The sequence below is a fragment of the Megalobrama amblycephala genome, linkage group LG15, assembly GCF_018812025.1.
Source record: "Megalobrama amblycephala isolate DHTTF-2021 linkage group LG15, ASM1881202v1, whole genome shotgun sequence".
Taxonomy (NCBI): domain Eukaryota; kingdom Metazoa; phylum Chordata; class Actinopteri; order Cypriniformes; family Xenocyprididae; genus Megalobrama; species Megalobrama amblycephala.
The window spans coordinates 34,119,899-34,147,050 of record NC_063058.1 but is presented as its reverse complement, the minus strand read 5'-3'; the positions used below and the strand labels follow the sequence as shown (position 1 = coordinate 34,147,050).

The following is a 27,152-nucleotide window of genomic DNA, read 5'->3' as shown; positions in this document are numbered from 1 at the left end:
CTGTTTGAGTCAAGATCTCTCACACATATGTGTCCAGTTCATAGCACCGATCCGAAAGTTCATTGTTTATGTGTGTTTTCTCACTAAGCACTTCTATATTCGACACTCAGCTTCAATCAGTCATTAAATGTGTAATGAGAGGTACAGCAAGGGGGGCGTCTGTCTTCTCTGTATTAAGTTAGTGACTAAATTAAATAATGTGAAGGAGCTGATTAAATTTGCAATGTCTGCTGTCTCCTGTCGTTAATTATACAGAGTGTGAATTTGGCACGGTGCAGTCAGCGCTGATGCGGTCGCAGCAGTTCACCCGTCACCGAGACAGCACGCCTCCGCCCTCCGGTCATGTCCCTGGAAAACTCAGCTAAGGGGGCAGAGAAACAGAGGCGGGACACTTTAACTGTCAATCAATTTGACCCAGAGGACGCACAGTCTGCAGAGACAATCACCTCGCTGCATGTAGGACAATTGTCACCCAAACTGATTGGATTGTTTCCCAAATGTTCTCATTCTAAAAAGGTTTAAAGTGTGGTAACAAATCTATGTTGTTCAGCGCAGACACATTTATTCAACGCAACCTGGGGATAAAGGGTTCACCCAAAAATAAAAATCATTTTCTCACACTTATGTCCAAAGGTTTGGGGTGTCTTTATGCTCACCAAGGCTGCATTTATTTGATCAAAAATACAGTAAAAACGCATCAAAGGGGGCGATGCCATGTTGGGCTGCTTTAGAGAAGAGGAAGAGTTGTTGTAGTAGAGTGTTGTTCATGCTGTCATTTTACGCCGGACTGCTTCACAAACGAGGATCAATTCAATGCTAAAGATGAACATGACGGCACATGCTAGTGGATGAGTTGAATCAACTCCACAGCAACTACATAAATTTATCCACTAACCATTCAGAAACGTCTAAAAGTTGTAACTTCTTCCTGAGTCTCTCCATCAGTGTCGACTCCGGTTTGAACAATGTAAGGCTGAACACTGTCGTCATTTTGGCTGCGTGAGATTCTCCAGCTTTGTTGTTGTTGAGCTGTTAAAGCTCCGCCCTCTTCTGGAAAAGGGGCGGGAGCAGCAGCTCATTTGCATTTAAAGGGACACACACAAAAACGGCGTGTTTTTGCTCACACCCAAGAGGCAAATTTAACAAGCTATAATAAATGATCTGTGGGGGATTTTGAGCTGAAACTTCACAGACACAATCTGGAGACACCAGAGACTATATTACATCTTGTGAAAAGGGGCATTATAGGTCCACTTTAAGAGCTTTAGAATATAGCACTCAAGTGGTATGGACTACTTTTATGATACATTTATTTTTTGGTCCTTGACAGCCCCTTTGCTATATGCTTTCACTGTGTGGAAACTTCATTAAATTAGTTATGTTAAACTTGCTATATTGTCATGTAAGTCTTGGTGACACCAAAAAGTGTATCTGGCTGACATGTATCTGTACTTCTGTTGGTTTGCAGGTAATCCACTGAGATAGTTAAACTCTTTCAAGCTGGTTTGAGGGCTGTACCGCAGGAACGATTTCAAAGACAGGAAGTTGTTGTATTGAGGTCAAACCAACTTAAAAGACAGTAACATCCCACTCTCTCGAGCCACAGAGGACGCAGCGGGGACGAACCACAGAATGGAAAGAAGAAACAGGCCTAAATCTTCACACAAAAACAGCAACTTCAGAGGGGACAAGCACAGAAAGCCCACAATCCTCCACAACCAGGGATGCAGTCCTGCTTTCATATAAAAAAGGCTCGCTCGCTACCCTCCTATCAGCCACAACAAGACGCTGTGAAGTCGGGGATGAGCTGGGTTCACGCTGCGCTCCTGCACTTCTCCGAGCGCTCTGAACTCCCCCTTACAGGGCTGAAGGATTGTTCACGCTTCTCTTTTTGGAAATGCTGACATTCAGTCGTAAAGTAGGCCACTCATTTTTGGCATAGTAGCACGCTTATGAAATACATTTAAAGTCAACATGGACACAGAATGGCTCTATTTACTCAGTTAATTCACATTTCTGATCTCATTGTACATGATTTATTGAAGCTGCTATTGCAAATGAAAAAAGCTGGTCTTCGTAATCTTTCTTCAAAGCGTTTTTTTCATTTTTGACAGTTGCCACAGGCCATGCAGTTGATTACCTTGCTGAAAAATCCAGCATTGCTGGTCACCAGTATCCACCTTATTCCTGACGAGCCTACTGCGTTTTGGATTATGAGTGGCACTTCCGGTTTGGGGAACTTCCATTCAAAAAGACAGAAACGAATAATTTTCAGATCATAAGGTTGCCTTAAAGGTGCCCTAGATTCAGAAATTGAATAGTTAAATAACAAGAGTTCAGTACATGGAAATGACATACAGTGAGTCTCAAACTCCATTGTTTCCTCCTTCTTATATAAATCTCATTTGTTTAAAAGACCTCTGAAGAACAGGCGAATCTCAACATAACACCGACTGTTACGTAACAGTCGGGATCATTAATATGTACGCCCCCAATATTTGCATATGCCAGCTCATGTTCAAGGCATTACACAAGAGCAGCCAGTATTAACGTCTGGATCTGTGCACAGCTGAATCATCAGACTAGGTAAGCAAGCAAGAACAATAGAGAAAAATGGCAGATGGGGCGATAATAACTGACATGATCCATGATAGCATGATATTTTTAGTGATATTTGTAAATTGTCTTTCTAAATGTTTCGTTAGCATGTTGCTAATGTACTGTTAAATGTGGTTAAAGTTACCATCGTTTCTTACTGTATTCACGGAGATAAGAGCCGTCACCATTTTCATTATTAAACACTTGCAGTCTGTATAATTCATAAACACATCTTCATTCTTTATAAATCTCTCCAACAGTGTAGCATTAGCCGTTAGCCACGGAGCACTATCAAACTCATTCAGAATCAAATGTAAACATTCAAATAAACACTGTACTTACGCGATTAGACATGCTGCATGACGAACACTTTGTAAAGATCCATTTGAGGGTTATATTAGCTGTTTGAACTTTTTTTTATGTTGTTTAAGGCAAGCGCGAGCTCTTGGGGCGTGGAGCACGAGATTTAAAGGGCCACACACCCTGAATCGGCTCATTTCTAATTATGCCCCAAAATAGGCAGTTAAAAAAATTAATTTAAAAAAATCTATGGGGTATTTTGAGCTGACACTTCACAGACACACTCAGGGGACACCTTAGACTTATATTACATCTTTTTAAAAAAAGTTCTAGGGCACCTTTAATTCAATATTAATATTATAAAACGACGAAAATATTTTTGGTGCGCCAAAAACCCCCAAAATAACGACTTATAAAGTGATGGCCGATTTCAAAACACTGCTTCAGGAAGCTTCAGAGCATAATGAATCAGTGTATCAAATCAGCGGTTCTGAGCGCCAAAGTCATGTGATTTCAGCAGTTTGGCGGTTTGACACGTGATCCGAATCATGAATCGACACGCTGATTCATAACGCTCCGATGCCTCATGAAGCAGTGTTTTGAAATCGGCCATCACTTTATAAGTCGTTATTTTGTTTTTTTGGCGCACCAAAAATATTCTTGTCGCTTTATAATATTAATATTGAACCACTGTACTCACATGAACTGATTTAAATATGTTTTTAGTGCATTAATGGATCTTGAGAGAGGAAATGTCATTGCTGGCTATGGAGGCCTCACTGAGCCATCGGATTTCAACTAAAATATCTTAATTTGTGTTCCAAAGATGAACGAAGGACTTACGGGTGTAGAACGACATGAGCGTGAGTAATTAATGACATTATTTTCATTTTTGGGTGAACTAACCCTTTAATAAAGGCAACGAATGTTACATAATACAATGATATTTAACCCGTCCGTTATTGCTGTGGAAAGAAACATGCTTTTGGGGTAATTCATGGTCTGTTGAAAGTACCTTGTTGATGCTTTTACACTTTTAAATGTCCTTTTAATGTTTAATGGTTGAAGGGTGAGTAGAATAATGTAATATTGCGTTCACAGAGCGAGCCTTTCACTGATTGTTACACAGTAATGGAAGTTACACCCATAATTTGCGCAAAGTGTCATGCAACGTAAGAATAAGTTGGATAAGATATGTTTTGCGTGCTGGTTCCCAGCATGGGAAGCGGGAGTGCTGTTGGACCGGCTACACCAGCTCAGTTTTGCTTGTGAACAGCAGCACTATACCAGCATTTTATAGGATAAACCAAAGTATACCAACATGGGATTCATGCTGGTTTATGATAGATTTTTCATTACGGTTAATAATAGCCAAATAGAGTGCTGCAGGGATGATGTATTTTTGTAGGCCAAAACCCAGAAACGAGTTGCATTTTAGCACTTCAGATTCCATTGTCCTTAAGTCAGTGGGTTTTTAAATGGGTTTTTGGTTAAATGCTTGAAATAAGGCCTGTGGTGAACGCGAGCTCAAGATATTTTCTATGACATAAAATACATCAGTAATACCCCCTGGTGATTTTTTAAAAGCTTTTAGTTGTCATGAAACAGGCAAAATTGCTAACAAGTGTCTTGGGACTATAGAGGTTGTACTCTGTCTACACACTAGTTGCTTTTACAGCCTCATTGTGTTTATAATCAAGCTCTGGCAAACTATTCTAATTCAAAATTTCAGGAAAAATGTTTTTTAAATAGAGACTGAAAGAGTTTCAGAAGCTTAAAGACTGTGGTGTAGTTCGTTTATAGCCTATGTTTAGCTTCTATTTTTTTTACTTCTGCTGATTGTTTTTAGACTTCATAAAGGTTGTGCTCATTTTTGAAGATTATCATGATGAACAAAACAAGCAAGAATCATAAACTTTTGTTGGTCACAGAGCTTATTTTCTGCAGTGATCCAAAAGCCAATGAAAAATCCTATTGGGTTCTTGTCGAGGGAGCCAGAGGGATGCTAACTTACGGGTTGCCCTACAAACATACATCATGACTGCAGCGCTCTACAGCTTAGCTGTTAGTAATGCAGCCTTTCTAAAATCTTGCCAATACTTTTCAATGATTTGAATGCCTCCGACCAGAATCACTTAAAAGCATTGTAAAAAATCTCATAATTATGATTTATGAAGTCAGTAAGTAGGAACTTCCTAGGAGGGCTTGAAGGCAGCATATGATCGAGAATTATAGATTTCTGCAAGTTTTTTGGGGGGTTTAAAATCTTAATGGGAGGGAAAAATGAGAAAGGAAAAAAAGAAACAAATAAAGGGGAAGGGAAGGATCCTGGGAGAGCAGACCGTGTAATTTAGCAGCATGTATATTTCAGCGTTTGTGTTTGTGTGAGCGCATGTCTCTGCCCTTAAGACGCAGCGGGGGGCAGAAAGCTGATGAGGGTTGTTTGTGAAACGACGGGCATTTAAAATGCCAGCACACTTACTAGACACGAGCAGACTGGCATTAAAGACCACTGTGGCGCTTTGGCGCGCTCTTAAGAAGATTCCTTTTAATTGGCCTTCAGAGATGCCCGGATTACCCGCAAATTCTGTTTGTGCGACTGTGTTCGGCACTGATAAACAGAGTTAAAAGAGGTTTAACTCGGACAAAACTATACACTTGAAATCGGATTTGGCTCTGTTTTCAATGGGCGTGTTACAAATGAATATGCTAATTTTGAAAATAAACACATTTTAATGTGGTGTTGATATGATAATTAACCTGTGCCGAACTTGGTAAACCTGTCAATTTGTGGGACACAGAGCTCACGGCGCACACTAATTGGACACTAAACATCATAATTGCCTCTTTAGCTGTCGACAAAATAGCTGCAAATTAGCGAGTTCAAATTCACATGTGCTAGACTGTTGCACTGCATCAAATGACTTCAGCAGCACTGACACAGAAAATTTTTTAAGAAATCGTTCTAAATAGCCCCAGATTAAAGTTCTTTGGTTTTCTGGTTCTTTTGAAACTCTTTCTGGTGCTAAATAGAGCCTGCATTAGAGTTTCTGGTAACACTTTACAATAAGGTAGTGTTGCCAAGTCCATGGTTTTCCCCAATTGGGATACTTTTACACTGTTGCCACAGGTTGTTTTTCATGTCCACAGGTTGAAGCGACCCCAAATAACATGATATTTAGCCCCTGGAATGTCAATTTTACCTGGGGAACCCCACCAAAAACGCAGAGTTTACCCCGGAATGTGATTTTTACCCCCCACCTCCCCTATTGGGCTAGTTCTGGGCTAGTTTTGAGTAACAATTGGGCTGTATTTGTTGTAAAAAACCTGGCAACCCTGCAGTAAGGTTCCATTTGTTAACATTATTAAATGCATTGGCTAACATGCACTAACAGTCAATGAACAATATTTCAAAGCCTTCATTAATCTTTGTTAATGTTAGTATAAATATACATGTTTATGATTTGTTATCATGTATTTTATGCATTATGCACTGCTGCAAATTCTACAAACACTTTCCCCCTGCAGAATGTGAATATTTTAGACATTTTTATTCCAAAAATTAAAATAACAAATTTTTACTTTCAACAGATGTGGTCTGATTTTCAATAGTTGAGCAGGAACACTCACCTTGTAAAATCTGATATTAATAACAGCACACTGGAGCAGAACAACAAGGGGTGAGTAAAAAATGTAAATTTTCTTTTGTGATTGAACTTTTCTGTTCCTTTAATAACTAGTATATCATCTCCATAATGTTTTTATTCATTAACAGCACAATGGATTACATAAATAACTAAGTACGTGAAGGGCTCCACGTTCAGGCCGATGGTGGTTGTGTTTTACAGGTCTCTGTGTGGCTGCTAATCAAGCGGCGCAAGAGCCGAGGGGTAGTTTGAGGAATTGCCCCTCACAGACTCCTGGTGGGGTGTTAATGAGCGGACCGCTTGAGCTCAGCGGGGTCTTGCTGCTCTTGTAGCCTGTTAGCGGGATTGTGGTAAATTTGAGGCGGTGGTGGGCAGATTGTGTCCTTACGCTAACCCTTGCTGCTGGCTAGAAACTACAATTACCCTTACAGTCGTTCCTGCAAGAGATTCTAAATGTGTCTGCCCTGAAGCAGGAAAAACATTCTCATCTGTTTCACTTTTTTCTTTGGTTATCTTCAGAATGACATACTATATACTATTCATAATATTTTTTGAAGTGCAGTGTGTATATTTTACAGGGTGTGCAAATTGTAAATAGGCATGAAATACATATAATGAAATACATGATTAATCGTTGATTGCATTTTCCAAAATGTACAGTATGCAACAAGGGCACACTTTGTGGAATCCTCTATCCCAGAATGAAATGTACTTGACTTCCAATTTAAATTTTTATCATCACCTTCTTTACTTGATTTAATTCAAGGTTGCTTAACACGAGAATGAACCTCATTGATTCTTCAGAAGCTCAAACGTGCTGCGTAACACGAGAATGAACCTCGTTGGTTCTTGCCGAAGCTCGAACGTGCTGCATAACACGAGAATGAACCTCGTTGGTTCTTGCCGAAGCTAAAACGTGCTGCGTAACACGAGAATGAACCTCATTGGTTCTTGCTGAAGCTCAAACGTGCTGCGTAACACGAGAATGAACCTCATTGGTTCTTGCAGAAGCTCAAACGTGCTGCGTAACACGAGAATGAACCTCATTGATTCTTCAGAAGCTCAATCATGCTGCGTAACACGAGAATGAACCTCGTTGGTTCTTGCTGAAGCTCAAACGTGCTGCGTAACACGAGAATGAACCTCATTGATTCTTCAGAAGCTCAATCATGCTGCGTAACACGAGAATGAACCTCGTTGGTTCTTGCTGAAGCTCAATCGTGCTGCGTAACAGGAGAATGAACCTCATTGATTCTTCAGAAGCTCAATCATGCTGCGTAACACGAGAATGAACCTCGTTGGTTCTTGCTGAAGCTCAATCGTGCTGCGTAACAGGAGAATGAACCTCATTGATTCTTCAGAAGCTCAATCATGCTGCGTAACACGAGAATGAACCTCGTTGGTTCTTGCTGAAGCTCAAACGTGCTGCGTAACACGAGAATGAACCTCATTGATTCTTCAGAAGCTCAATCATGCTGCGTAACACGAGAATGAACCTCGTTGGTTCTTGCTGAAGCTCAATCGTGCTGCGTAACAGGAGAATGAACCTCATTGGTTCTTTCAGAATCTCAAACGTGCTGCATAACATCAGAATGAACCTCATTGGTTCTTGCTGAAGCTCAAATGTGCTGCGTAACACGAGAATGAACCTCATTGGTTCTTGTGGAAGCTCAAACGTGCTGCATAACATGAGAATGAACCTCGTTGGTTCTTGCTGAAGCTCAAACGTGCTGCGTAACACGAGAATGAACCTCATTGGTTCTTGTGGAAGCTCAAACGTGCTGCATAACATGAGAATGAACCTCGTTGGTTCTTGCTGAAGCTCAAACGTGCTGCGTAACACGAGAATGAACCTCATTGGTTCTTGTGGAAGCTCAAACGTGCTGCATAACATGAGAATGAACCTCGTTGGTTCTTGCTGAAGCTCAAACGTGCTGCGTAACACGAGAATGAACCTCATTGGTTCTTGTGGAAGCTCAAACGTGCTGCATAACATGAGAATGAACCTCGTTGGTTCGTGCTGAAGCTCAAACTTGCTGCGTAACACGAGAATGAACCTCGTTGGTCCTTGCTGAAGATCAAACGTGCTGCGTAACACGAGAATGAACATCACTGGTTCTTTCAGAAGCTCAAACGTGCTGCGTAACACGAGAATGAACCTCGCTGGTTCTTGCTGAAGCTCAAACGATTCCTCAGAATATCCAACAAAAAATAACTGTGAACAGAACATATAGACAATGACTGTTCAGATGTATTTAATTACCATGCATGCTAATGCTATATAATAGATTGATTTAGGCATAGTAAAAAGAGCATAATAAAAGTGCAATTTAAGATTCATATTGAAATTTTTGTCCCAGTGAGTTACACTGACCAATTCATTGTTGCTAGGTGAGCGCTAAAGTGTTTTTGGCACATTGCTATGCAGTTGCTGCAGTTTTTCAGGTAGTTCCTAATGTGTTCTGAGTTGATTTTAGCATTGTTTCAGGTGTTTTCTATGGACTTTTTAAGCATTGCTGTGGCTGCTAAGCTGTTCTGAGTGGATTTTAGCAAGATACTATAGTTTTAGGTGGTTGTTCTTTAGAGGTTGCTAGAGCGTGATATTTTGGTCCCTAGATGTGGATTTTTATCACCCATTTTATCAGTAATTCACGTCTGTAGCACAAATGCGGGATGAGCTACTCGCCAAAGTTTAATATTTAGGGTTAGAGGTCTGTTCATATCTCTAACCCTAAAAGTATGAGCACTAGTGATATCTCCTGACCCGACCTTCTGTCGAAAGAGGAAAGCTTCTCATCACTCACACTTTTGGCTCTGACAGGTCTTGTTTTACAGGTCTCCACAATACAAGGCTCAGAAGAGAAGAGAGCTTTTGGCGGACATCATGTCTAACATCTTTGTGCTGACTCATTCCTCTGTTCTCACCGGGAAGATTAAAGGTGTGTGTGTCTTCACCAGGCAAGCACAAATTTCCCTTAATGTTTCTCCCATCAGTCCTTTATGGGTCTAATCTCTTTCAGGTTCCATCCCGCCTGTGCTATTGATCCTCTCAGTGCCGCCGACACAAACTACATGCAGACGTTTGATCTGAGACAGACAGATGTGCTCGAGACTAAAAGTGATGGAGAATTCTTGCCTACCGAGTCCCTCTGAGGTTTGAGGGCTATGGATCACTTTGCTGCTTTCATAGCTTACCTTGGGCAACTTATTTGATAATAAACATGATGTGAGGCTCTGGATATGAAACTTTTGGTTCACTGACATAGTTGGACATCAAATAACTAGGGATCATTTTTTATCATTTAATTTTTTTCCCTGAAGTCTACTTATAATATTAGTTGAGGTTTTTGGCACGCAAATGACACAGGACTATCTGAGCTGTATGATGTTTTTGACACATTGCAGACACATTTTGACTCCTTAGGGGTTAATCAAATTGGCTATATTCATTGAAAGGTTCAGACTCTAAGCTTTCAAATGACACCTATTTTGTGTTGATCAAGGCAGTAGTTTGGAAAAATATGATTTTTAATTTCTTTGAAGCTAGGTGGCACCTGTGGGCGGTACACTCCGGTTTGGAGTTACTACTCAGCACTCGTTAAGAGATAAAATGGTTGGATGCATTAAAAAGCTGAGATTCTAAACTTTAAAATGATACCATTTTAAACTGATTTAAGTGAGCTTTAAAATGATAATATTTTGTGTTATTCTTGTGTACACTTCGGGCTTAAAGGGTTAATTGAAAAATGATTTCTTAATATTTTACTTTTTTGACAATTTTTTGCAGCTTAATACTGAAGCTCTTTTTGGACTAAGGAGTACGTTTTGAGTTCTGAAGTCTTTTAAAAAAAATCAAGGAAATTACATTTTCTTCCATTTTTTTTTTTTTTTTTGCACAGTGCCAGTGATTTGAAGGGTTCTCGTGTGTGCATTATAAAACTGTCCATCCCTGCACTGCATATCTTAATATCTTCTTTACATTAAGACTTTGATCTAAAAGCTAAATAACATGTTGGTAAAAAGCAGTTACATTAAAAAGACAATTAGTCGCTCTACATGCAGTAAAACCTTTAATAGCCATAATTAACCATTAACCTTCATTGAATATGAATCTAATGGAGCCCATTCAGAAAGGAATTTAAAGGGTTAAGGCCAGCGAATGCACTCATAATTTGGTGAGCTCACTCCTTATTCACTGAGATACTCTGAAAAGCTACTAATAGCGGGCCAGTAGACATTTTCATTACTTTTCATGACCCGTACCAGTCAGTCTGAAGTCCATTATGTCTGCAGAACGGCACACCGAGGGTAAATTTGCCCTGCACAGGTCGAAACGTTTCTGAGGTGTCAAGTGGACAATAAAAGGGAAGAGAATATGAAATTTGGTGCAAACGGGCTATAATCGACTCTTGAAAGGACAGAGAAATGTTGAAAGGTGCTGATGGTGAGACGTGTGACCTGCTGCTGAATTCAAAAACTGACTTTTAAATTTCTTTTCATTCCCATGAGGAGAAAGTATGAAGGTTGATGGTCGTCACACAGAGATCTGGACCAGTACGCACACATGCATGCTTATCTCCTTATATAAATTCAAATGCAATTCAAATACTGCAAATACTGTGTTTTCAATCCATTTAGCCATTTTGCACATAAGGTATGTGCAAAAACAATCATGCTGCCTATAACCAACCGGATCACATTATTATTCATAGGTATTTGTACGCAAATTGTGGTTCTAGCAAAAATATTTTTTTCACGTTTGAATAAACTGATGCATATGATATCATGCAGCATATGTGAGTAGCATCCAGTTATCATCTTTGAAATAAAAAAAAAATATTTTAGTTATTATATATTTATGTATTTATATATTTTTTATATATTTATGCATTTATATATATTTATATATTTTTTATTTAGAATTTTGATAAACTTTTAATATTATTTTAAATTTTTAATATTTTAGATTTTTTTTCATTATGATTAAAAACGTCTTAAATGTAGCGCAGATGTTAAAAATAACCACTGGCATTACTATTAGTTCGTTCATCAAACCGAGAATGAAAGGTCAAATAAAATGCATTGGATTATAGAAAACTGGATTGGATTAATGTACATTTTTCTGTGCTTTTTCTGAGTTTCTTTCTCTGTTTCCCCTTTGGCTCCTCCTACTCAATCTGTCTGATTTGGTCTAGGGGTATAATTCTCGCTTCAGGTGCGAGAGGTCCTGGGTTCAAATCCCGGACGAGCCCCCAATTTGTTACGTACCCCATGAATCTTAGGGGTATAGACGGATGCAACAAAACAACAAAAATTTAACATATGTATATTTTGCATATTAGCATGATTTCTTAATTTTGAATTATATCTCTGAATTTCTGTCTGCCATTAATGTACATTCAACATATGAGTTCTGCTGTAAAAGCAAATTATGCACAACATATTGTTTGTAACATCCAGACACCCGTGAAATGCGAGTCCCCTCAGCAGCTGCAGACAAGTTTATTTTAGACTTCTGTTTGATTGTGCTTTTTGTTCCCAGGGAGGGTATAATTTGGTGCATGAGCGCCTGAGGGGGTGAAGAATACCCCTGCATAATTAAAACGATACAAACGGAGGGAGCATATTGATTAATTCATGATGAAGATTCAAAGAGATCAGATTAAACAGTGTTTGATCATAAAGAATTGGCTGTTAAAGATGCAACACTAATCCATCTGCCTCAGCAACTAACTCCACATATGCTAAATTATGAACACTTCACTGACGTCTGAAATTATGTGGAATTAGTTGATTGTGTTGTACAGTTGTCAAGGTAGTTTATTCTAAAAGAAATCTGTAGTGAGCTTCTGTCGGAAAGATTATCCAATAAATTGGACGTGTTTTCATGTATAAATACTGGTTAAACGATTTATGATTGATGAGTTTGAATTAGATGCCTGAACCTCTACGAAAGAATACAAATCTGCATTTTTAAAAGGAATAGTTCCATACACTCTAAAAAATGCTGGGTTAAAAACAACCCAAGTCAGGTTGAAAATGGACAAACCCAGCAATTGGGCTGTTTTAACCCAGTGGTTAGGTTAAATGTTTACCCGATGTACTGGGCAGTTTCATTTAACCCATCTATTGTTTAAAAATTACTATATGGCTGGCTTAAAATGAACCCAAAATAGGTTGGGTTAAAACAACCCAATCACTGGATAAAAGGTTATCAAAATTGCCATGCAGCTCTTTTACATTCAACATGTCCTACTTGTATGATTCTACTTCTTAGGGCTTGACATACATAGTATGAACTATGAAGGTAAGATTCTTTAAAAAAATCTATTTTGAGTTCCACAGAAAAAGTCAATGCAAGCTTGGAACGACACAAGGGTAAATGATAACAGAATACTTATTTTTGGGTGGACTGTTCATTACCATTTGAAATCTGTCCATCACAGAGATGGAAAACAAGTTAAAATCAAATTTGGACCTCTAATTTCATCATTACAGCATTTTTAAGAGGTTATCCTTCAAATGAGCCATAATGGAGTAATTATGTTGTTAGGCTGTGGATGTTTCACACAATGCTAGAACAGCTTTCAGAATAATTAAACCTCAAATAGATCACGATATGTGTGCTGTCAGCTTTGGCCGCTCTGCGGCTCAGCTTCCACATGCTCTTGATAAATAACAGAGATTCTGGCCCAGTTCGCTGTCATGATAGTCCTTGTTTATATCCAGAGTTTGCCATAAATCACTCCGAGTTTCCAAACACAGCCCCAGTTATGGAGAGGGAAGGAGGAAACAGCGATTGCGTGCTGTCATACTCTGTAACTGTGACATCAACCTCACACTGCCACAAGTATAAATTGTTTCTGGACATTTTAGAAGGTCTTTTGGGTAAGCGCCTGAAGCAATTTTTAGGTGTATTTGTTACTCACAATCTGTTTTCTAGACAAAAACCGTCATTCTTTAAGATTTTCAAACTTTTTGATGCCACAGACCCTCAAATATGATGATCCGCTTGCAAAGGACCCCTTCCTGAAAACTATGTTCATTCAATTTTATTCTTTTTTTTCCTACCCATCATTTACAACCTGAAGAGAACAGTCATTAATAATTCCAAATTCAGAAAATGTTAGCTTATTTAATCTTTTTATTTATTTTGTTGTCACGATCACTAGTGGGAGTGCCCTAATCAGCCACTAGAGGGCACTCCAACCCGGACTCTTGTTTTCACTCTTGGACTTCATTTCCCATAACACACTTCCTGGACTCATTATCCCGTTTCATTGCACCCAGCTGTTTGTGTTGATTCATTAGTGTCTGTCTATTTATACCTGGGTTGTTTCTGCTTTTGTTATGGTGTTTTCATGTATCGTTTCTGGTTTCTTCGTTTTGGTTTTCCTTGTGTTTTTTCTTGTTTTTGTATGGACTGTTTCTGTGGATTTTGACCCTCGCCTGTTGGATTATGTTTCTGGAATACCCCATTAAAGTTGCACATGGATCTAATTTTCTTGTCTCTGTGCCATACGTGACATTTGTTTACAAATTATATTTTTATTCTTTATTTTATTTATTTATATTTATTTTTTACACAATTTTTGTCTAAACTTTCCATAGATCCAGCACTCTCTTCTGCCCCTTTTTACAGCCATTCTAGAATATTTCTGCCTGTATTTGTTACAGCTATTCTAGAATGTTTCCCCCTATGTTTGTTACGAGCGTTCTAAGATTTTTCTGCCTGTTTGTTACAGCTATTCTAGAACGTTTCTGCCTGTATTTTTTTATGAGCGTTCAAAGATTTCTCTGCCTGTTTGTTACAGCTATTCTAGAACGTTTCTGCCTGTATTTTTTTATGAGCGTTCTAAGATTTTTCTGCCTGTTTGTTACAGCTATTCTAGAACTTTCTGCCTGTTTTTTATGTTACTCTGCCTGTTTGTTAGCTATTCTAGAACATTTCCGCCTGTATTTGTTACAAGCATTCTAAGATTTTTCTGCCTGTATTTGTTACAGCTATTCTAGAATGTTTCTGCCTGTATTTTTTTATGAGCGTTCTAAAATTTTTCTGCCTGTATTTGTTACAGCTATTCTAGAACGTTTCTGCCTGTATTTGTTACGAGCATTCTAAGATTGTTCTGCCTGTATTTGTTACAGCTAATCTAGAACATTTCCGCCTGTATTTGTTACGAGCGTTCTAAGATTTTTCTGCCTGTATTTGTTACAGCTATTCTAGAACATTTCCGCCTGTATTTGTTACGAGCGTTCAAAGATTTTTCTGCCTGTATTTGTTACAGCTAATCTAGAACATTTCCGCCTGTATTTGTTACGAGCGCTCTAAGATTTTTCTGCCTGTATTTGTTACAGCTAATCTAGAACATTTCCGCCTGTATTTGTTACGAGCGTTCTAAGATTTTTCTGCCTGTATTTGTTACAGCTATTCTAGAATGCTTCCCCTTATATTTGTTACAAGCGTTCTAAGATTTTTCTGCCTGTTTGTTACAGCTATTCTAGAACGTTTCTGCCTGTATTTTTTTATGAGCGTTCTAAGATTTTTCTGCCTGTATTTGTTACAGCTAATCTAGAACATTTCTGCCTGTATTTGTTACGAGCGTTCAAAGATTTTTCTGCCTGTTTGTTACAGCTATTCTAGAACGTTTCTGTCTGTATTTTTTATGAGCGTTCAAAGATTTTTCTGCCTGTATTTGTTACAGCTAATCTAGAACATTTCTGCCTGTATTTGTTACGAGCGTTCAAAGATTTTTCTGCCTGTATTTGTTACAGCTATTCTAGAACGTTTCTGCCTGTATTTGTTACGAGCGTTCAAAGATTTTTCTGCCTGTTTGTTACAGCTATTCTAGAACGTTTCTGCCTGTATTTTTTATGAGCGTTCAAAGATTTCTCTGCCTGTTTGTTACAGCTATTCTAGAACATTTCCGCCTGTATTTGTTACAAGCATTCTAAGATTCTTCTGCCTGTATTTGTTACAGCTAATCTAGAATATTTCCGCCTGTATTTGTTACGAGCGCTCTAAGATTTCTGCCTGTATTTGTTACAGCTATTCTAGAATGTTTCCCCCTATTTGTTACGAGCGTTCAAAGATTTTTCTGCCTGTATTTGTTACAGCTATTCTAGAACGTTTCTGCCTGTATTTGTTACGAGCGTTCAAAGATTTTTCTGCTGTTTGTTACAGCTATTCTAGAACGTTTCTGCCTGTATTTTTTTATGAGCGTTCAAAGATTTCTCTGCCTGTTTGTTACAGCTATTCTAGAACATTTCCGCCTGTATTTGTTACAAGCATTCTAAGATTCTTCTGCCTGTATTTGTTACAGCTAATCTAGAATATTTCCGCCTGTATTTGTTACGAGCGTTCTAAGATTTTTCTGCCTGTATTTGTTACAGCTATTCTAGAACATTTCTGCCTGTATTTGTTACGAGCGTTCAAAGATTTTTCTGCCTGTATTTGTTACAGCTAATCTAGAACATTTCCGCCTGTATTTGTTACGAGCGCTCTAAGATTTTTCTGCCTGTATTTGTTACAGCTAATCTAGAACATTTCCGCCTGTATTTGTTACGAGCGTTCTAAGATTTTTCTGCCTGTATTTGTTACAGCTATTCTAGAATGTTTCCCCCTATATTTGTTACAAGCGTTCTAAGATTTTTCTGCCTGTTTGTTACAGCTATTCTAGAACGTTTCTGCCTGTATTTTTTTATGAGCATTCTAAGATTTTTCTGCCTGTATTTGTTACAGCTAATCTAGAACATTTCTGCCTGTATTTGTTACGAGCGTTCAAAGATTTTTCTGCCTGTTTGTTACAGCTATTCTAGAACGTTTCTGTCTGTATTTTTTTATGAGCGTTCAAAGATTTTTCTGCCTGTATTTGTTACAGCTAATCTAGAACATTTCTGCCTGTATTTGTTACGAGCGTTCAAAGATTTTTCTGCCTGTATTTGTTACAGCTATTCTAGAACGTCTCTGCCTGTATTTGTTACGAGCGTTCAAAGATTTTTCTGCCTGTTTGTTACAGCTATTCTAGAACGTTTCTGCCTGTATTTTTTATGAGCGTTCTAAGATTTTTCTGCCTGTTTGTTACAGCTATTCTAGAACGTTTCTGCCTGTATTTTTTTATGAGCGTTCAAAGATTTCTCTGCCTGTTTGTTACAGCTATTCTAGAACATTTCCGCCTGTATTTGTTACAAGCATTCTAAGATTTTTCTGCCTGTATTTGTTACAGCTATTCTAGAACGTTTCTGCCTGTATTTTTTTATGAGCGTTCTAAAATTTTTCTGCCTGTATGTTACAGCTATTCTAGAACGTTTCTGCCTGTATTTGTTACGAGCATTCTAAGATTATTCTGCCTGTATTTGTTACAGCTAATCTAGAATATTTCCGCCTGTATTTGTTACGAGCGCTCTAAGATTTTTCTGCCTGTATTTGTTACAGCTATTCTAGAACATTTCTGCCTGTATTTGTTACGAGCGTTCAAAGATTTTTCTGCCTGTATTTGTTACAGCTAATCTAGAACATTTCCGCCTGTATTTGTTACAAGCGCTCTAAGATTTTTCTGCCTGTATTTGTTACAGCTAATCTAGAACATTTCCGCCTGTATTTGTTACGAGCGTTCTAAGATTTTTCTGCCTGTATTTGTTACAGCTATTCTAGAATGTTTCCCCCTATATTTGTTACAAGCGTTCTAAGATTTTTCTGCCTGTTTGTTACAGCTATTCTAGACCGTTTCTGCCTGTATTTTTTTATGAGCATTCTAAGATTTTTCTGCCTGTATTTGTTACAGCTAATCTAGAACATTTCTGCCTGTATTTGTTACGAGCGTTCAAAGATTTTTCTGCCTGTTTGTTACAGCTATTCTAGAACGTTTCTGTCTGTATTTTTTTATGAGCGTTCAAAGATTTTTCTGCCTGTATTTGTTACAGCTAATCTAGAACATTTCTGCCTGTATTTGTTACGAGCATTCTAAGATTTTTCTGCCTGTATTTGTTACAGCTATTCTAGAATGTTTCCCCCTATATTTGTTACGAGCGTTCTAAGATTTTTCTGCCTGTTTGTTACAGCTATTTTAGAACGTTTCTGCCTGTATTTTTTTATGAGCGTTCTAAAAATTTTCTGCCTGTATTTGTTACAGCTATTCTAGAACGTTTCTGCCTGTATTTGTTACGAGCATTCTAAGATTCTTCTGCCTGTATTTGTTACAGCTAATCTAGAACATTTCCGCCTGTATTTGTTACGAGCGTTCTAAGATTTTTCTGCCTGTATTTGTTACAGCTATTCCAGAACATTTCCGCCTGTATTTGTTACGAGCGCTCTAAGATTTTTCTGCCTGTATTTGTTACAGCTATTCTAGAACATTTCCGCCTGTATTTGTTACGAGCGCTCTAAGATTTTTCTGCCTGTATTTGTTACAGCTAATCTAGAACATTTCCGCCTGTATTTGTTACGAGCGTTCAAAGATTTTTCTGCCTGTTTGTTACAGCTATTCTAAAACGTTTCTGCCTGTATTTTTTTATGAGCATTCTAAGATTTTTCTGCCTGTTTGTTACAGCTATTCTAGAACGTTTCTGCCTGTATTTTTTATGAGCGTTCTAAGATTTTTCTGCCTGTTTGTTACAGCTATTCTAGAACATTTCTGCCTGTATTTGTTACGAGCGTTCAAAGATTTTTCTGCCTGTTTGTTACAGCTATTCTAGAACATTTCCGCCTGTATTTGTTACAAGCGTTCAAAGATTTTTCTGCCTGTTTGTTACAGCTATTCTAGAACATTTCCGCCTGTATTTGTTACAAGCGTTCAAAGATTTTTCTGCCTGTTTGTTACAGCTATTCTAGAACGTTTCTGCCTGTATTTTTTTATGAGCGTTCAAAGATTTCTCTGCCTGTTTGTTACAGCTATTCTAGAACATTTCCGCCTGTATTTGTTACGAGCGCTCTAAGATTTTTCTGCCTGTATTTGTTACAGTTATTCTAAAATGTTTCTGACTGTATTCATCAAGGTTGTTCTCAGATGTATCTGCCTGTTTTTGTTACTGCAGCTATAGAATGTTTCTGCCAATATTTTTTACTTTCATTCTAGAATCTTTGTCTGTATTTTTACTGCCTCCTTTGAATGGCTGTATTTGTAACTGTTGTACTCAAATATAGAATGTTTCCCTTCTTTATCTGTTACTGACATTTTCAAATCTTTTAGACTGTAGGTAATGCTAGAGCTGTCGAGTGTTTGCCACCAGCGAACCCCACATCCTGGCTCCAGGGCGTCAGGAGGTTTGAAGAGGTGAAATCACTCTGCATGGAAATGGATGTCATGATCAGCCCAGTGTGATGGAATATGAAAATGTATTTTGTGAATGTATTGGATTCAGTAGAGCGCCTGGGGGAACACCCCAGTCCCAGATGAACGGGTGAAAGAAACAGCCGTCAATTGAAAAGATAAAAAAGCAATCTTGTGCACCTGTAACCTTTAAGAGATATTTCTCTCTCTCTCTCTCTCTCAGAGATGCTTTAAGCAATCGCTTGTATGGCACGATTCAAGGAACCAATATATATGAGGATATGTGTGAATCTGTGAAGGTGAATCACACAGGAGTCAAGCAGATTGAGAACAGAGTTTGTCCGTATCTCACTGCCAAAGCTTTTACAAGCATCTGGCAGCTGTGTAGGATAAAGAAGTCTGCAATTACGCACACATATATTTCTCTATCACTGATGGGTATTTGTTGAGATCAAGAGGAAATGGGATGAAAATGAAGTAACCAAAACATAAAGAAGGGGGGCTTCATTTATGAGCAGAACATTTGTTTCTGAGTAAATTGTTTGCAAACTATTCTTATATGTGATTTTTAAAGGGTTGGTTATACAGTTGCAAGAAAAAGTATGTGAACCACCTGCAGAATCTGTGAAAATGTGAATAATTTTAATAAAATAAGAGGGATCATACAAAATGCATGTTATTTTTTTATTTAGTACTGTCCTAAGTAAGATATTTTACATAAAAGATTTTTACATTTAGTTCACAGGACAAAACAATAGCTGAATTTATTAAAATAACCCCATTCAAAAGTTTGTGAACCATTGATTCTCAATACTCTGTGTGTGGTTACCTGATGATCCATGACTGTTTTTTTGTTTTGTGATGGTTGTTCATGAGTCTCTTGTTTGTTCTGAGCAGTTAAACTGAGCTCTGTTCTTCAGAAAAATCCTCCAGCTCCTGCAGATTCTTCAGTTTTCAAGCATTTTTTGCATATTTGAACCCTTTCCAGCAGTGACATTTTCACAGATTCTGCAAGTGGTTCACTTACTTTTTCTTGCAACTGCAAAAATCTCATTGACTCACCATCATGATGTCCCAATCTCATATGCTGTTATTTTTCTGTGGAAAAGAAAAAAAGAGAATTTTTAAAGAATCACTGGACAGTTCATAGTGACCAGGGCTGTCAAACTCCAACAAAAAAACACCATTAAAGTATCATAAAAGTAATTCATACAATCTGTGTTCTATTATACAAGTCTTCTGAAGTCATATGAAAGCTTTGTGAAGCTGGTTTTCACAGAAAATCTTCCCCTCTATGAAATCTCATCTTTTTTGAAATCTCAAAATATTTAACATCATTGAATGACATGAGGGTGAATATTAAATAATGACTTTCTGGGTGAACTGTTCCTTTAAGAAGAGATGTATCTGACTCAATAGATGTGTTTAAAACATCTCCGGTAATACTCTTGAAGATAATAACCTTTCACAGCACACCACACGAGACATAACCTTATCAAGACCTTCCGTTTACAGCTGACTGAATGTGATTTTAATCTGTCTCTCACCAGGTCAGGACTCAAAGGGTTTAACTTATTAAACCAAACAACCTGCAATCAGGGAAGCATCATTGTACATTCTGTTTGAATGTGAGCCAAGCAGAAAGCAATCTGTGCCTCACGACGGCATTAAACAAACCAATCTGCTATTGTACAGGCCACAAGTTTAAACATAATCCAAGACTATCCTTAAAGTCCAAAGGGGACAGTTGACATTTTTAAAAGTGGGACATAATAATACCTAGTAATATATATATATATATATATATATATATATATATATATATATATATATATATATATATATATATATATATATATATATATATATATATATATATACATATATATATATATATATATATATATATATATATATATATATATATATCTCCGGACAAGAAAGATTGCAAATTTTGTATGGCAGATATACATATTTATGATTTATTTTGTTTGGACAGCCTCAAAACTCAAAAAACTATTTTTCTATTGAGCTGGTTCTCCTTATTTTTACTACCGAACATGTTTTATCATTTACTATTGAACAGATTTTATCTATTTTTATCCATTTTAAATTTACATCTCATGTCCATTTTCTTTTTGCAATGCAGTTTCGTACTATTTTTGTCATTTTGTGATTATTTATTTCTTTATATATGTACATAATCCTTCAGAAATCATTCTAATATGCTGATTTATTATCAATGTTGGAAACAGTTGTGCTTTTATAACTTGTGATCCTTTTTTCAGGATTCTTTGATGAATAAAAAGTTCTTAAAAAAAACTGTATTTATTTAAAATGTAATATTTTGTAACAATATACACTACCGTTCAAAAGGTTGGGGTCAGTAATTCTCTTTCTTTTTTCTTCTTTTGAAAGAAATTAATACTTTTATTCAGTCAGGACATGTTAAATTGATAAAAAAGACTTATTTTGTTATATTTCTATTTTAAATAAAGCAGTTCTTTTTAACTTTTTATTCATCAGTGAATCTTGAAAAAATATCATGTTCCAAAGGTTATTAATTAACAGTTATCAATATTAACTCTTTCCAACAATGATAATAAATCAGCATCAAATCATCATATTAGAATGATTTCTGAAGGATCATGTGACACTGAAGACTGGAGTAATGATGCTGAAAATTCAGCTTTGATCACAGAAATAAATTATATTTTAAAGTATATTAAAATAGAAAACCATTGTTTTAAATTGTAATAATATTTCAAAATATTACTGTTTTTTTCTGAATTTTTGATTAAATAAATGCAGGATTGATGAGCATAAGAGATTTCTTTCAAAAACAGAAAGAAGTGCTGCTTTTATATAATGAAGGCAGGAAATGTATGTACAAACAAAGAATGAACACTGTACTGTGTCGAACAGTGACTTGTTGGCATGTTTCACACTTTCTTCCCACCTCATGATTTGTAATTTGTCGCACGTTAGATTTTAATGTATCACACATGCCACATCGTCTCATCACTGCCTCTCTCACTCGCACACCATCCACATAAAGGTGCTGCTATCCTTGCCTTCATTACAGCTGCAACAAGCGCGGGTCCCCATCACACTGAGATGTATAATTAACACACAGATCAGCGAGGAGACGGGCAGAGGGCGCCGGAGACGCACTCACTAATGATTCCAGAGAGACTTTCTTTCACTAGACAAAAAGAACAGTGGACAACGTTTGGATAATTGAGAGCTACAGTATATTAACACACACTCTTACAAGCAAAGATTAAAGCAGTTTCCTCGAAATTAAAATTAATTTACTCATCCTCATGATGTTCTATATCCATATGACTTTTTCTGGACACAAAAGGCGATGTTAGGTAAAATGTTTTACATGTTTCCACATGACAAAAATATATTCTTCGTTTTTTTAAATATATAAAATGATCGACGGAGAGCAAGACATGAAAGAACTTTAATTTCTGGCTGAAATAACTCTTTAATGAGCCACTTATTTTGTATTGCCTGTTTGTTTGACACCACCGAACAGCAATTTACAGCATCTCTGTGATCATTATAGCCAGATTAATGGCCGTTTGAGCAGGTCCAGTGTTCGTAATCAGGGGCAAACACTGGAGGACGATGATGAATTATTAATACCTCCATGCTGAGATGGCATCGTTTGTGAGTGTGTGAAAGAGTGAGTTTTTATCTCCGATTCTGTTCTTACATGACTCCTGTATGAAATCGGTTAAGCCGTCCATTTCCTCCTGCAGATTTGCTCGTAATCGTTTTCGCCAGGCCTCGTCCAGAATCTTTGATATACCTTTAATCAGCCGTTGGTTAAATTGTGAGGAAATCCTCACTCGTTCCCCCATCAGACCTGTATCAAAGGCATCCTACGACAGCTCCCACCCTAAGAGAAAAAACGTGTTGAAACGAAACTATTAGTGAAGAATATTTCAGGAAAGCAGGCATATCACAAAGATCAAAGAGGCGAGTCAGGCGACTGAGAGAAAAAAACACTTATGCAGCAAAATACAAGATCTTCTAAGCTTTGGGAACATGAAGTTCTCACACTTTGTGCTCTACACTGGTTTCAAGATGCATCATGGTTAATTGATGTATGTATGATGTTCCTTATGAAAAGTAAAAATAGAAAAAAGTCAATAGATGACAATAGAAATCTATAGATTTGATGAGAAATGTTAATTTTGAGATTCTGTATGGGCTTAGTCAGAACTTTCTGCCATAACTGTCAATGGCTTGTGACTTAAGAAAATTTACGGCCATAAATATTTTTTTTACCAGCCATGAAACATAGATTAATCCTTATTAAAGTTACAAATGTTATTCAGTAAAGAGCAATGAGTCATTGTTCTTTGTCTTTTGTTGTTTGATTAAAAACACAGCAGCAGAAATATTAGGCTGCTGTCACTTTAAGAGCTAATGCCTGGATCCAATATACTGTTACACATGCGTTTTATTTTGCAACTGTTTACATTCAGTTAAGACATATCTGACTATGTTTACAAATATACTTGCCAAGACAGGCAGTTTGGCACAATTTTGTTTGAATATGTCTATTTAAGCGCAAGTGAGTGAGTAAAGAATTAAGTTTCCTTCCGCATCTTCTTATGAATTGAGTTCTCTTTCTCTTCTTCTTGAGCTTGAATATTTCAATTGACCCTTCGTCTGGAATTTGACTGACAAGCGATCATCAAGTGATCAACCAATCATAACGCCGAATCTGCCATTTTGTCTGACAAACCAGTCAGGAGTTAGAAGATTAACTTCGGTGGACTTGAACTTGAAAAATAGTGTGTACTGACGTCTTTCCGCATTTGAAACAACATTTCTTCTGATGTTCATTCATGTTTATTTGATGCTATAAATGAACTAGTAGGAAGAGATGATCGGTTCACAAGCCGTTTGAGCTAAAGCGCTACAGCGATCTGTCACGACACATTAAAGAGTTTTTATTGTTCGAATTTCTTAAAAAATTACACAAAGATGGGACTTTGTATAATATCATAAGTAACCTGCTCTGTCTTGTCTGTCGACGTGTTGTCAGTATCCTCTTTGCTCCGCGATGTATTTTTCACTGCGTGTGGCGTGACAGCGCCATGGCTTGTTGGACACAGCAACAGTAACTAAAGGTCGCAAAATTCTTTGCGAAGGGTCAATTAGCAAGGTTTAAACTATTGTTTGTTCACGTTCATATTCTTCACAATTTTGCAATAGAATTCATAAAAAAATGGCACCGGCCAACTGGCAAATTGTTTCATATAGCCTACTAGTCAACAACGATTTTTACTTGCATTTGGCCCTGTGCTTAGTCAAAGTCCCTTTCAAGGAAAGTCTGTTCACTCGGCGGCCATATGTGCAATGCCTCCGGGCAGCTATTTAGGGCATCCAAGACCAAGTCCTATCTATCTGAATGGGGGAATCCTGAAATCTCAAAAACTGCTTGGCAAATTCACAATTAAATAACATTATTTCAAATCAGCAACAAAATCTGACATGAACTGTCCCATAAATGTTGTTTCTTATGCTCAAATAACGTTAAAAAAAAACTTATTTTTCAGGTTAGACGAGCCAGTGCGCATGTGCAGTCGAACCTCTAACTGGAGCTGCAGTAATGCAATGACTTTATCAATCAGCGATTGGCTATTGTAGAAGGCGGGACATATTCCGCCATATTGCGCGTTGCAGTTTCCCATTTATTACTAATAGCAGTGAACCGTCTTTCTATAATCTTTGGCCTAGAACACTGTCTAGCCTACTCAGTATAGGCTTTAAAGTTGCACCATGTCACAAGTATTTCTACTTCACAGGAGTATAGAAGCCTATTTTACATTATTTACTCTCAATGTCTTGCTTTCCCTCCAATATAAGCAGAGAGCGGGAAACCAACTCCATTAAAGGTGGTTACTCTTCTGTGTTGCCAATAAGTGCCTCTCAAATTCATTTCCTAAAGAGAACCCCTGACAGTAAGTTCTAATCTAACTCTACTCTAGTATAAACCAACAACCAGTTTAGCGGTTATAGAGTTTTCTGAGGCGTCAGTCTTTTTAAAGGAATTTTGTAGGTAATTTTTGGCGCTCAATCTGTTGAGATTCACCTCACGAAAGTGTCGTCCTAAAAAAATGGTAAAGTTTGAGTTCATGTTGAATTCTTGAAGAAAACACAAACGTTTTAAACCAGATACTTGTAATATATGTAACTTTGTGATGTGTAAATCTATAATAAACTGATAAATATTGACAGTACCTGCGACGTCCCGTCCTAACGGAAACCGCTCGAGATGTTGCTATGGTTACCACCTCAATAGGCGAACGTCTGATATAACGTTACTTCTTTTAAAACTATGTTTAAACGATCATTATGTAATATGTAGATTTACACAGTGTGTGTTATGAATTAATATTTATTTTCTTTTTTCAACAAACCCAAAACCCACCCTGCCAACAAACACGATGAGATTTTAATGGATCAATTCAATGATTTATTGGTAAAGGTATCTATTGCAACCATGGTTTCATTACAAGAGGTCATATAGCTCTGTAAATCTAATAATCCAGTCCAAATAGCTTTATGTCAAGAAGAATAAAGCTAAATTTAACATGATCAGCTGCTTTGATCTTTAATTCAGCCACAGGAGAGGAAATACCGCCACCTGCTGACCAACACGATAACTCATTATTGACAATTTGTATGTTTATGATACAAACAACATTATATTACCATAGTAAAATGCCCTAAAAGTATGGCATTTCTATGTCTAAATAACAATGGTAAAGAAATGCTGATAAATCCTGCACTGCAGTAAACTCCTCTGAAATAAACTGATGTAATAGTGTTAGTATTTGCTGAGTGTGTTCTCGTTTATTTTATAAACTGCTGCATTGCCATCCACACATCCAAAATCCATATCAGTTAAATGAGTTTGTGTCTCTGGGGTTCACAATATATATTTGGGGGGGGGAACTGTCATGCTCGACTTGTAATTGCCTCTATTGACAATAGGCTTAATTGCTCTACACAAACTTTGATTAGTCTCACGTAAGATAATGCTGTAGATCATGATGTACTGTAATGTGTATGGATTATATTAATAAAATGAAAAAGAATTAGGAAATATAATACATATTACACACACCTGGTTATCTAAACCGGGGCTTCCATTGACTTGTCTTGTTATAATAATATAATATAATAATGTACACATATAATTTTACACTATAATAAAATAAAATGTTTGGCATTTTTAGAAGTGATTTTATGAACCATAATCTTGTGTGTAGCCTATATTTACACAGTATGTAATAATAATAATAAAAGTATAACACTTTATTTTAAAAGTTAGAGCGCAGATTGATTTATTTTAAAATAATGTTATAATTATTATAAATATAAAAATATATATATATATATTTTAAATGTTTTATTCACTGATTTCTGTGCCTTAGTTCACCCAAAAATGAAAATTCTGTCAATAATACGGGTTCCACACCCATAAGACCTTCGTTCATCTTCGGAACACAAATTAAGATATTGTTGATGAAATCAACAATATTCATGACATTTCAAAACACTGCTTCAGGAAGCTTCGGAGCGTTATGAATCAGCGTGTCGAATCATGATTCGGATTGCGTATCAAACCGCCAAACTGTTGAAATCACGTGACTTTGGCGCTCCGAACTGCTGATTCGACACAAAAGATTCATAACGCTCCGAAGCTTCCTGAAGCAGTGTTTTGAAATCGGCCATCACTATATAAGTCATTATTTTGTTTTTTTTGGCTCACCAAAAATATTCTCGTCCCTTTATAAGATTAATATTGAACCACTGTACTCACATGAACTGATTTAAATATGTTTTTAGTACATTAATGGATCTTGAGAGAGGAAATGTCATTGCTGGCTATGCAGGCCTCACTGAGCCATCGGATTTCATCAAAAATATCTTAATTTGTGTTCTGAAGATTAACAAAGGTCTTACGGGTGTGAAACGACATGAGGGTGAGTAATAAATGACATTATTTTCATTTTTGTTTGAACTAACCCTTTAACACTTTCAAATGCTCAGAAAGCTACTTAAAACATAAATCAGTTCATGTGAGTACAGTGGTTCAATCTTAATATTATAAAGCGACGAGAATACTTTTTGTGCACCAAAAAAACAAAATAACGGCTTTTCAACAATATCTATATGGGCCGATTTCAAAACACTGCTTCAGGAAGCTTTACGAATCGAATCAGTGAATTGTAGCGCCAAAATCACGTCATCATTCCCCACACTCGATCTTCTATTTCGCTCGCGCGAACACTTTTGATTTTTG

At 37.1% G+C, this 27,152-nt stretch overlaps 2 long non-coding RNA genes across 4 annotated transcripts; one reads left to right on the top strand and one right to left on the bottom strand.

Annotated features, from left to right (window-relative positions):
• Positions 1–227: 227 nt before the first annotated feature.
• On the bottom strand, positions 228–25,399 carry LOC125246972. 2 transcript variants are annotated; one of them, XR_007180006.1, is made up of 4 exons: positions 25,082–25,399; positions 22,539–22,724; positions 19,874–19,909; positions 228–361 (listed from the first exon to the last, which is right to left on the bottom strand). It is a non-coding gene; the product is annotated as an uncharacterized LOC125246972 (long non-coding RNA). The 2 variants fall into 2 exon arrangements; XR_007180005.1 differs by lacking the exon at positions 228–361 and adding an exon at positions 18,262–18,825.
• On the top strand, positions 6,010–9,982 carry LOC125246973. 2 transcript variants are annotated; one of them, XR_007180008.1, is made up of 3 exons: positions 6,010–6,578; positions 9,381–9,484; positions 9,566–9,982. It is a non-coding gene; the product is annotated as an uncharacterized LOC125246973 (long non-coding RNA). The 2 variants fall into 2 exon arrangements; XR_007180007.1 differs by having other exon boundaries at positions 9,367–9,484.
• Positions 25,400–27,152: the final 1,753 nt, after the last annotated feature.